Genomic DNA, 9,898 nt, shown 5'->3' on the forward strand with positions numbered 1-9,898 from the left:
ACTACTTCACTGAACTGGAGTTGGCGATCGATTCAGTTCCAGAACCAATAGTATCTTATAAGGATGGAATGTATGTTGTTTAAGGATTCTCATGGTTGTTGTGCGTGAAAAACGAGATAAGTCGGACAGTTTCTTAGTAATGAAGGTCAGATCCATTGCTACATGATCTCAGACAGCCACGTCCATTGCTTCGTTTCTTTCATGCTTTTGTGTTTCTGAGTGAACCAGTAGCGTCAAATTTGGAAACCACTTGCACAACGTAAGCAGCTCTTGCCAGCAGCGAAATCATTGTAAAGATGCACAGATAGGCAGGAAGATAATAGGAAGTAATCCCCAAGTCAGTGTCATCTTCGATCTGATGCAGAATGCCCTGCGTATGATTGAACGATGGTGCTTAGAGAACGAACTCTCGGTCAACCCTGGTAAAACAGAGATGGTTCTTTTTACTAGGAGGAGGGTGCCCCACAACATCAAGCTTCCTGGCTTGTTTGGGATTGGGCTCACCCTATCCGAGCAAGTTCGATATCTCGGTGTGACACTGGACCACAAGTTATTGTGGAACAAACACATTGAGACTCGATCGAGCAAGGCTAATGTAATTTTTATGGTCTACTCGGAGAGTGCTTGGTAAAGGATGGGGCTTCAAACCACACATTATGCACTGGTTGTTTACTGTAGTGGTGGACTTCCATGGGGAAGAATTCCAGCCGCACCATTATGACTAGATGTCAGAGGAACGCATGTCTAACCATCACAGGTGCTCTGAGATCCACCCCTACGGCAGGTATGCAGTGTCTGCTGGGCCTACCACCTTTGGACCTTGCAGTTACACAGGTGGCCATGAAGACAGCTCTTAGAGTTTGGGAACAGGGACAATGGCGCGATAGAGGACTATTCAGGGGGCATGCGAGGGCTCTTAAGATGGTGGGGGATGCCAACGCTCCCTTTAACTTTGAGGACTTAAGGATGATACATCTAGGAAACAGAACACCCACAACTCCTATGGTGAGAGGGACACCTCTCTATCGACTTGTGGCATTTTTGTCAGCATGTCACAGAGTTTAAGTCTCTCCAACTACAAGCGGACGAACAATGGGTCAGGAGGCCTCAGTTCAGCCCGGTGGGGCACCGCACGTAGAAGAAGAAGAATCCCCAAGTGATATCTACACACATAACGATAACGAATGTGACAGTCCTGATTGAGAGGATCATGTCGAACCGAATCCTCAAAATCTCATTCATTCGACCAAGCGAATCGAACAGCTTGTAAGTTTCCGTCGTAGTAAATAGCTTTCCACGTGCTTGCTCCACCATAAATTCGAGTTGAATTAAAACAAAAGGATTAATTATGGCACCCAGCCATCTCCTACCGAATTAACAGATTCTCATCTGTTCCTCACACCCAGAAGTGGCTGGTATTTATAGTTGTACGGCGTAGAGGACCGTTGCTAGCCGCCTCAGAATCCGACTTTGCGCCTCCCGTTCAATCCTATTACTACGTCCGAGATCTTTTCATCTCGCAGGGAAGAAAGGGAATTGTGGGAATCGATCTCGAGAAGGGATGCTGAAGAGGGATATTAGGGGAGCGTTTGTTTATTGATATGTCGTATTAGGAATTACGGATTTTTGAGGTGAGATGAGGGGGTTTGGGATTGAAGATGATTCTCTATTGATGCAGGGAAAGATTGAAAGATGGTCGTACAATAGGTGACTAGTTTACAATATTTTACAGCGTGTCTCATGAACAAGGAACGGAGAATTGCATCTGCAGTATCCATATACCGTACATACCTGGTAAATTCCATAAGGTGAGATGATTTATCTATGTTTGCAGGAAAATATTAGAAAATGGAAGTACAAGAAGTGACTAAGATTTAACAGACAATGTCCACTCCAAATGCACAGTGAAGTTTATCATCTATACAAATGTAATATAGGGGTAAAGTTTGAGAATTCGTGGGAAGTTTTCTCTGGAAATACTTAACGGATTTTAAAAATTTCTTTACCATAGGAAAGTTATATTCTCTATGAGTGACATGGGCTACATTCGATTGTGAGCAAGTATACTTCTCATAGAGAAATATCTATATTTGTGAAGCAACTGGGAGCATCATGAGTAACCCTACAGGATTACTCATATTCAGTACACTCAAAATATGCACTTGTCAGTTTTTGAAGATGAAACGTGTCAAAATAGTATTCTTTGAAGCTTCCTCTTGAAAAAATTGCTCTTAATATATCAACTAAAAGCAAACTCTTGTCGAATAATTAAACTTTGAAGATCTTTTTCAGTTGAGGAAAGAGATGATAGTCGGATGGAGCCAAATCTGGTGAATAAGGGGAGGTTCTGGTAATTCAAACCCTAAATCACGAATTTTTTGCATGGTAACATGATATTTGTGTGCAGGGGCGTTGTCCTGAAAAAACAGAACACCTTTGAATAGCTTTCTGCGTCTTTTCTCTTTGATTTTTTTCCGGTAGAGTGATCAGCAATGTCAAATAGTAATCTTCGGTTATTGTTCTACCCTCATCCAAAAAATCAATCATGATTACTCCATGGCAATCCCAAAAATCTGAAGCAAGAACTTTTCCAGCAGGTTTTTGGACAAGAAACTTCTTAGGTCTTGGAGAACCAGAGTGTCGCCATTCCATCGATTGTTGCTTTGTTTTTGGATCATAGAAATGTACCCAAGTCTCATCCATAGTAACAATTCGGTTTAAAAAGTCTACATCGTTTTCAAATCGAGCACAGATCGAACGCGATGCTTCTACCCTTGCACGCTTTTGGTCAACATTCAAACATTTGGGGATCCATTTTGCAGAAATTTTTCTCATGTCCGAATTGACGTAAACTATATGATGAACGCGTTCGTATGAAATATTCAGTGCTTCAGATATCTGTCTTAGCCCAATTCGACGGTCTGATAAAATCATGTCATGAACTGCATCGATATTTTCGGGGACTGACACAGAAACTGGCCTTCCCGATCGGTCATCATCTTCAATGAAAATTTAACCCTTTTGAAGCTTTCAGTCCAATTTTTCACGATCGCATACGCAGGACTTTGATCACCAAGGTTATTAACCATATCTTCGTAAATCTGCTTACCTCTTAACCCTTTTAAATACAGGTACTTGATGATGGGGTCATTGGGATCAAGGGTACTCACCTACTCTCAACATTTATCCATGATCACTAGTTCTAAAAATATTTCGTGCATATCAAGGCGTACATTAATGGCACTCAAGTTTCCGTGGACAAAATCGAAGAAAATTAACTCTTTAAACAGCGCCCTAGCTCAGGACAAACTTGCGCCCATGTGGCGCGGGTACAATGCATCTGGATATTCCCGCTAATTGAAACAATAGTCCTTCCAGTTATAGCGTCAGTTAGCGCCCCTGGTTGAACCGTAATCATATATACATTACGAGGAGAAAGTGTCATTCTCAGGCGGTCCAGATGCTCCTCCGACTTAGGTACGAGGAAATTAGCGGTAATTACAATCCAATTGTAGCTCTGATGAACACGGTTGAAGGGGGGGGAAAGATGACAGCGGATCTATGACAATGTGGATGCTGCTCAACGATATGGCTGAATTGGATTCTGGTGGGTCGTCCTGTGATCTTGGATATGTCATTGTTGGGGAGACATACTTTCCATCGAGAAATCGCTTTCATACAGGGTGTGACTTTTTCTTAGTTGTGAATGACGTATACAGGGTGAGTCTTTGACTCGTACTAATATTTCAACAGTAGATTCTTGAGGTTAAAAGAAACACTTTTGTCCTTTACCATTTTTTCCGAATCGGCTCAGTTTGAAAGATAATTCGAATTCGACAATCCCAAATTTTTGGGTCAGAAATGAGCAAGGGGTTAGATCCCCCTGAAATCACATATTTGCTCCTCTCTCTGAGAAGTACCGTAATTAATCATTCCTCCAGTGAAAGAAATTCTTACTAGACGTTTTGAAGATTCGAAAAAACCAATGAGTTGATGAGCCAATGCAAAATTGCACTGTGGACAGCCTTTCAAAGTGAACTCGAAAATGAAAAATGGAAAAACACCAAATTCGTTTTTTTCGAAATCTGTGTCCTAAATCCAAAAGTTTGGTATGGAAATATAGGTTTTCGAATACGCTGAATCTATTACAAGCAATTTCAAGGGCCTATCTCCCTTCGTTCAGATTTTCATTGTTGAAATGTCATTTCTAAAAAAATTGCAAATTTCAATCTTCGATATCTCCTGTTATACTTGTCCGATCCAATTGAGATTTCCGGTTTCGTAATCAGCATTAGTCAGGCTTCAATACTAGGTCAAAAACTCGAATTCGAAAATCTCAAATTTTTGGGTCGAAAATGAGCAAGGGGTTAGACCCCCCTAAAATCACATATTTGCTCCTCTCTCTCAGAAGTACGGTGTTTAATCATTCCTCCAGAGAAAGAAATTCATACTGGTCGTTTTGAAGATTCCAAAAAACCAATTAGTTGATGAGCCAATGCAAAATTGCACTGTGGACAGCTTTTCAAAGTGAACTCGAAAATGAAAAATGGAAAAACACAAAATTCGTTTTTTTAGAAATCTGCGTCGGAGATCCAAAAGTTTGGTATGGAAATATAGGTTTTCGAATACGCCGAATCTATTACAAGAAATTTTATGGGCCTATCTACCTTCGTTCAGATTTTCATCGTTGAAATGGCATTTTTCAAAAATTGCAAATTTCAATCTGCGATATCTCCTGTTATACTTGTCCGATCCAATTGAGATTTCTGGTTTCGTAATCACCACTAGTCAGGCTTCAATACTAGATCAAAAACTCGAATTCGAAAATCCCAAATTTTAGTGTCAAAAATGAGCAAGGAGTTAGACCCCCCTAAAATCACATATTTGCTCCTCTCTCTGAGAAATACGGTGTTTAATCGTTCCTTCAGAGAAAGAGATTCATACTAGTTGTTTCAAATATTCGAAGAAACCAATGAGTTGATGAGCCAATGCAAAATTGCACTGTGGACAGCCTTTCAAAGCGAACTCGAAAATGAAAAATGGAAAAACACAAAATTCGTTTTTTTCGAAATTTGCGTCGGAGATCCAAAAGTTTGGTATGGAAATATAGGTTTTCGAATACGCCGAATCTATTACAAGAAATTTCACGGGCCTATCTACCTTCGTTCAGATTTTCATCGTTGAAATGGCATTTTTCAAAAATTGCAAATTTCAATCTGCGATATCTCCTGTTATACTTGTCCGATCCAATTGAGATTTCCGGTTCCGTAATCAACACTTGTCAGGCTCCAATACTAGATCAAAAACTCGAATTCGAACATCCCAAATTTTTGGGTCAAAAATGAGCAAGGGGTTAGACCCCCCTGAAATCACATATTTGCTCCTCTCTCTGAGAAATACGGTGTTTAATCGTTCCTTCGGAGGAAGAGATTCATACTAGTTGTTTCAAAGATTCGAAAAAACCAATGAGTTGATGAGCCAATGCAAAATTGCACTGTGGACAGCCTTTCAGAGTGAACTTGAAAATGAAAAATGGAAAAACACAAAATTCGATTTTTTTGTGATCTGCGTCGGAGATCCGAAAGTTTAGTATGGAACCATAGGTTTTCGAACAAGCCAAATCTATTTCAAGCAATTTTGTGGGTCTACCTCCCTTCGTTCAGATTTTCATCGTTGAAATGACATTTCTCAAAAATTGCAAATTTCAGTTGAAGGCTCCTCAAGATCGAACGGTTGCTTCGAGATCGCTGTAGATCTCAGATTTATCACTAAAAGAGTTGCTCTTTCGGAATGTGTATCACTTTCCGATCTGTCATAGTTTTTCTGGAACATACGCGACTCGAAAGGTGACCTTCGAAAAATTACCAAAAAGATGGGGTTAGGCTGTGGTGTGTACCACATTCCATCTTGTGTTGTCCTGTTTTATATTCGAATGGATGAACGTGCAGACCTGCACATTTGAGTCCCCTTAATGAATGATACTTTACTTTATTTTCCACCACCATTTTCACCTATTGAAATGAAAAACATACTTTTACTTTATTCACGAGCCTGAAGAAGAGAATAGAATTCCCGAAATGTTTCTGCTGAATAAATTGTAAATGGCTGTGTTCTTTGTGAATGCTGAACCTTCACCTTATCACTAGGTAGGTTAGCTCAACTCATATCCTCCTCAAATTTCAAGTGCAGATGCATGTCACACTCAAATATCTCCCCATTTCAACATACCAAACAATTTCGAACAACCTACATCAATTATACCGACTTGGTGGCTTCATTTGTAAGTCAATTAGGGGAAAGAATCATCAACCGAATTACGTCAATCTAAGTACGTAATTGTTGATTAATGATAGTCGCTTTCGTGTCACATTTATTAATTACTCCCGGTGACATTTCTATGGGATGATTAAGCGACGTACACTTCACTGGAATAGATAAACACTGTAACGTCTATTCGGTATCTGTTTGTTTGGAGATTGGGTCTTCGATAAATACTCAAGGGTTACTTTTTCTCGTATAGGGTTCAACTAGTTAGCAGTTCGTCAATCTAGCAAGATCAACCAGGGGTGAAGACTCACGCTTCTTCGAAAAGTAAATTCGTCGAAACTACTACTAGCAGAACTGATTGACAAAAACAGTAGGGTTTTTCAGTAAGGATGATGTATTTTCAGAGGGACGATAGTTAACGTAGAGGGTATTAGCATTAGGTAGCATTAATAGGTAGGGTGAGTCTTTGACTCTTACAAATATTTCAACAGTAGATTCTTAAGGTCAAGGTTTTTCTGATTCGGCCCTGATAAAATGATAAAGCCATTTTAAATTTTCATAATAAGCTGTGCCACCTCTGGAAAAACAAAATTACTTTAAGAATAACTAGCTCAATCTGTGACAGTATCTTTCAAACAGAGTTGTATTAGGCCAAAGTACCCAATTTTTCAAATTTCAGAGATTCATCAAGGAAATGAAAAACTATATTCCAGAATTCATTTCATTTTATGAAACCGTTTGTGAGATAAAACTTAAAATAACATTTTTTATGGTTTTTCAACAGCCTGTTTATTTCAAACCGAGCCGTGTTTCTTTTCACCTCAAAAATCTTCTGTTGTCATGAATAATTGCTTAAAGAATTTCGTTCAGTTACAGATCATCAGCCTTCAAAATTCCATATCTTACTTGACGAAGAAATTTTTTGAATGCACGTTAATTGTCTTGAAATTATACATGGTTGAAATGACCTCAAATTTGCCTCTAACCTAACAGAACTTATCTTGAATATCCAATGGAATCGCGATTGGGATTACATTTGGAAAAAATTCGGTATTTCTCTTTGATCTGAAGAATCTACCAAGAATTTCCATGTACAAGTGATGTAGAATGTTATAAGATCGTCGGTGAAGAAGTCGACTCCAATATACCAAACGAAATACAGGTGTAAAGCCATAAAATCCTCATTTTATGCTCGCGTCCTCTCCCGATGTCCAGATACCATTTGAAATCGTCCTTTTTAGCCCTCCACTCCCACACGTAGGAGGCGAATTTTCAGTCACAAAAACAATAGCAATAACTTATCGAATCGAATGTGTCTGTGTTCCATCCAATCGAATATTTTACATAAAATTGTCTTTTGTACGACTACGGACACCATCCGACTGTATATCTGGTTGTTTATTAACCATTTGGACGGCATTCGATACGATCGATTATACATAAAAATGTGGGCCGCAGACGTGAGCGTTATAAGTAATACAATAATTTAACTGGTAGTTAAATACAATGACTGCGTGGGCTCGAGACTAAGCAACCAAATATTTCACGTGTATAGCTCGATGAAAATACGCTACTTGGTAATTAGGGCTCTAATTCAGAGCGGTGGGCTGTTAGCTACCAGAGTAAAGGTGAAAGCACACTATTGAACTGCTACAGAGACACATAAAATTGTATACTATCACAATAACATTCTCAGGTGAACGAAGGTACGAGGATGTATTGATATCTAGTTAGCCTAGATATGCTTAATACCCTTGGTGATTCATGTTCTTCGTATGCGACCGGTGAAAAATTGGACTGCAAGATTCAAAAGAGGTAAATGTAAATTTTCGATTGAAGATGATGATCTATCGGGAAGGCCAGTTTCTGTGTCAGTCCCAGAAAATATCGATGCAGTTCATGACATGATTTTATCAGACCTTCGAATTGGGCTTAAACAGATATCTATCTGAAGCACTGAATATTTCATACGAACGCGTTCATCATGTGGTTAATTAGGACATGAGGAAAATTGCTGCAAAATGGATGCCCAAATGTTTGAATGTTGACCAAAAGCTTGCAAAGGTAGAAGCATCGCGTTCGATCTGTGCTCGATTTGAAAACGATGTAGACTTCTTGAATCGAATTGTTACTATGGATCAGACTTGGGTACATTTCTACGATCCAGAAACAAAGCAACAATCGATGGAATGGCGACACTCTAGTTCTCAAAGACCTAAGAAGTCTCGTGTCCAAAAATCTGCTGGAAAGGTTCTTGCTTCAACTTTTGGGATTGCCATTGAGTAATCATGATTGATTTTTTGGATAAGGGTAGAACGATAGCCGGAGATTACTCTTCGGCATTACTGACCACTCTACGGGAAAAAATTAAAGAGAAAAGACGCGGAAATCTATCCAAAGGTGTTTTAATTTTGCAGGAAAACGCCCCTGCACACAAATCTTATGTTGCCATGCAAAAAATACGTGATTTAGGGTTTGAATTACTAGAACACCCCCCTTTTTCACCAGATTTGGCTCCATCCGACTATCATCTCTTTCCTCAACTGAAAAAAAGTTTAAAAGATCTTAAATTTTCTTTCAACGAGGAGGTTGTGAAAGCTGTGGAGGTCTGGTTTGCAGAGCAAAAAGAAACATTATTTTTGAAAGGTCTAGAGACGTTGCAGGTTCGCTGTAATAAATGTATCCAATCAAGTGGAGAATATGTTGAGTAATAAAATATTTTGACATTGAAATTTTGTTTGATTTTTTAGTAGGCTTATAGTTTTTCAATATATTTTTGTAGACCAGATGGGGCGGTGATCCAACTGCTATAACTGGCTGGGAAGTGGGCTATCATACTCGAAAGTGATAGAGATATTTGCAGAAGATCTCTGTCTAGCAGTGGACACAAGCAGCTGATAGACGAGGAAGATTAAAATTTATGTCCTCCAGGATAGCGCCATAGAATGTTCGAATTTCTCCCTCTTGCATCATTCAACCAGATAATTAGACACTCAAAGTTGGCGAATAAAGAACGCAAGAGAACGTTGTTTGAAACAGGGTTCTATCGCTTCTATGCAAATTCCACCACCGACTGCTGCAATCGATGCATAAAGTAGCCGTGTAAAATTGCCCTAAGCCCTTGATCTCATTAGGTGCCGGCTCTATATGGAAGTAGGACTTGTTACTCAACGAATAGGGTAATGCAGAATCCGAAAAATTTCGATTAATGATGACATCGAAGCACAGGACTTTTAGCAGATTCTTTTCGAAATGAGGGTCACATACAGAACACCCTATACGGAAATTCAATGAAAACGAAAGCTGAGTCTTCTTTGGGCTTCACTCAAAACAGATTTATTCGGTTAAACCAATACGGAGATGAAATTTCGAAAGATATGTCGTCTAGAGATGCAGGAAGGCAATTTCAATAAAATAAGTAATCAAAAAGAGACGCTCTGAATGTGCAATCTCATGTCTATTTAGTTATGATACATCCTGTATAAAAAGAAGATGACTGAAATTTAGATAATTGGCTGTTTTCTCATCTTGTGTTTTTCTATTAAAAAAATCGTGTTTTTGATGAGCTGAATGTCCATGAAAATCAACCCTGTCTGAATCAAGTATAGGAGAAGGGTATATTCATATTTTT

This window comes from Coccinella septempunctata, chromosome 3, assembly GCF_907165205.1.
Source record: "Coccinella septempunctata chromosome 3, icCocSept1.1, whole genome shotgun sequence".
NCBI lineage: Eukaryota > Metazoa > Arthropoda > Insecta > Coleoptera > Coccinellidae > Coccinella > Coccinella septempunctata.